We start from the raw sequence: 3116 nt of genomic DNA, 5'->3' as shown, positions 1-3116 counted from the left end.
ACACACACACACACACACACACACACACACACACACACACACACACACAGAGTTTGTAATCACTATAAGATACAAATAGAATTGTTGGGGATGAAAAGTTTTAACAAGCAGCTGGATATTTTGGATTATCAGATTAGTCCCCCGACTGTCTAGGAACTCTGGCCACTGCCTGCTGAGCGAGAGGTGATTCGACACAGGCATCTGCAGTCGCCGTTGACACTTAAGTACTTCGGCGGCTCACCGCCGAGCGCGTCCCTCAAGTCGCTGCTGTCGCCCTCCCTGGACACCAGGCGTATCCAGTTCACCCGTTGGGAAAGCAATCCCTAGAGAAACGTCGGGATCAAGCCTGATGTGCCGGGAGGCAGCCGTAGAGCAAATGGATATTCTCTTTACAACGTAAACGACTGAATTTCGCGAAGAATTGCGCAGAGTGCTATACCAATACCACAGCTATAGTGGACTACGCTTACTTATGTCGATATGATGTTATGTATGTTAATGCATTGAATCCGATGAAGGAGAAAGGTTGTCGCGAATTTACCGCGTTCCATCGAGAGACAGGGATGACGTCGATCCTGTCGCGGAAATCCTTAGAAGGCAGCGTATCAGCTTGTGAGCAATATTCGCAAGAAATCAATGCTTGGAAGAAAAAACTCGGGGGAAGGTAGGAAAGCGGGGATGGGGAGAAGAAAGCGAAAGAATCGGAAGAGTTTGAAAAGAAAAATTGTTTGTATATACAAGATGGTGATTATCGCGCTAAGTTTTAATCAATTCGCTTGCTCGAGGGAAAGATGAAGAAGGAGCCCGCCAGTGGGATCTCGCGAGCGAATCAGGTTGTATGCGTGTCAGAGAATGAATGAGCTCTGCAATTAGCGTAGTAGTAAGTGTATATCCGCGAAGGCATTCGAGGTGATTCGAGGGGAGCCATAGAGAGCTTGCATATATATATTATATAAATATAATATATAACACAACATACATACATATTATACACGTGCGTGTGAAATCTTGGATATACAGATTAGAGAAGCAAGGACGACGACCAGAGTACACGTATATGCGAGTGCGGAGAACGTATTTCCATTTACACACGCATACATACACATACACATATATACGTATACACAGGCCAGCACCGCGACCGGGTATTCCACGGACGTCATCGCGTTTTCTTATTTCGGCGATGATGCGCCAATCGAGCGCGGTAGATCCGGGGACAATCCGCAAACACATGCGCGCACGTTTACACGACGGCCAATAGGGAGTTTATTTTTTATGGCGAATTAAATAGGAGCTTTATGGGAGAGCTTTGCAGCACCTCGGAGATCACGAAGCCGATACGACAAATACTTATACCGCGACCGTCCTTTAGATTTCAACCAGAGGTGGGGGGAGGACAAGGGGGGAGGAATAACTTAGGCAAAAAATCAGTGGTGTGCAATGGTATCGAAACCACGCGCGATCGTAGTCGGTCGTTGTGCGCGCAATAACGTTTACACAACACCTAGAAGAAACGCGGTGATAATTGTTAAACCAAGAATAACAACGGTATTAATAATTATTATCGTCAGTGATAATTGTTATCCTCATAAACGCAAACGCTAAATAATTGTTACCGCTAGGCGCATCGTAGCACGACGAATTGCAGTTAAAAAAAAATCGTATGCATATCAGGCCATCGCAATTTCTCCAATCGTTACTCCAATGAATAGAGACGCATGCTCGGAAATATGCTCGTACTAGAGAAGTCATTAACACATGAAAACACGTACGAAGACTTATTCCCACACAGCATTTAGACACACACGTCTCATATACGGTAGGAACATATACAAGCTCATGGACTGCACTTCGCACTAGTGATCGCCGCTATCTCGTAGAATTTAGCTGGGAACGTAACTTCGGGCATGTTTCGGTGATAACACTTGTATAAATCTGATCGCATCGCATCTCCACGATACATATATACATTCGCACGCGTGCATACTGATGACGATTGATGCGTAAAGAAGATTCACCGCTGTTTTTCTGGTTACTAAACACTACGATTAGACGAAACACGTGCACTAATACAATACACGCCTAATTTGTAATTAACCCTTTATTGGTTTTAACCTTTTAATTTTGTACGATAATCATAAAAAAGAGTAACTTCTTGATATTTTAAGGATTAATAAACTAATAAATTGTTCATCAAATCCTATGTGCCCAATAAATCTAAGTGGCATTTATCGATGATTACATGTATCCAGAGAGAAAAGTAAGCGAGATATGGGATTGTGAGCCACTGAAATTGCATCCTCCTATTTTCCTCGAGAGACAGCCTTTCCCATTCAGAAAACGTAGTCCTCGTCATCCTACGAGGACGGTCACGTCGTATGAGCCATCGTCGTTGCGAGATACAAAGTTGTGCGGGACCCAGAACGAAGATATTTCTATGTAGCGTTATAAGTAAGAGAAAAAAAAACATACACCGAGAAAAGCGAAAAGAAGAGAGGTGAGATATAATAGAGCGTTACGGGAGAGTGTGCGTGAAAGAAGTATGTATGAATATATGCTGATCGGGGAAGGCGATTATTATTATTATTATCATTATTATGTAAATAGTTAATTGCGATATTTCTCTCTTTATCAGTCATCATCGTCGTGAGATTTTTTTTCTTCTTTCGTTTCATATTGCGAACTAACGTTTAAATGTCGCATAACATCACATACCTTATACAGGGAATTCGAGAGAGAAATAGCCAGTGGTATCGCGAGTCTTCGAAACATGGAATTAAAGGCTTTCATGGCGGTGAAGCTCATTTCGCGAAGTCGAGTCGCTCCTGAAATCGCAAATCCTGATATATATCAATTCGAAGATTCGCAAGAGCGAGATTCTTCGCGAATCGCCCGCCCGCGTTTCCATCGACTGACCCTTGCTTTTTTTCTTTTCTTTTTTCCTCAGAGGGAGAACAGCCTCGAGAAGCGCGCGAGAGAAATTAACAAATAGTGTGGCTGTAAATATGATATACAAGTATAGAGAGTAAGGCCGAAGCTGTGGGATTTAACGGACAGACACGTTTACGAAAACGTCATCGCATCGCATACGTGCTGATGCACAATCACTCGCATTC

The 3116-nt window shown here is 43.2% G+C and overlaps 1 protein-coding gene across 1 annotated transcript in view; it reads left to right on the top strand.

Moving 5' to 3' along the window:
• LOC108689927 (protein Fe65 homolog) overlaps positions 1-2607 on the top strand; it is a 161859-nt gene extending 159252 nt beyond the window's left edge. Inside the window, exon 16 of the mRNA XM_018196908.1 lies at positions 133-2607. The gene's annotated coding sequence lies outside the window, so the exon portion shown is untranslated. The remainder of the gene's footprint in view (positions 1-132) is intronic.
• The last annotated feature ends 509 nt before the right edge of the window (positions 2608-3116 follow it).

This window comes from Atta colombica, unplaced genomic scaffold (genome assembly GCF_001594045.1).
Source record: "Atta colombica isolate Treedump-2 unplaced genomic scaffold, Acol1.0 scaffold281, whole genome shotgun sequence".
Lineage (NCBI taxonomy): Eukaryota > Metazoa > Arthropoda > Insecta > Hymenoptera > Formicidae > Atta > Atta colombica.
Note: the sequence above shows the minus strand (reverse complement) of the source record. Positions and strands in the feature narration are given on the sequence as shown.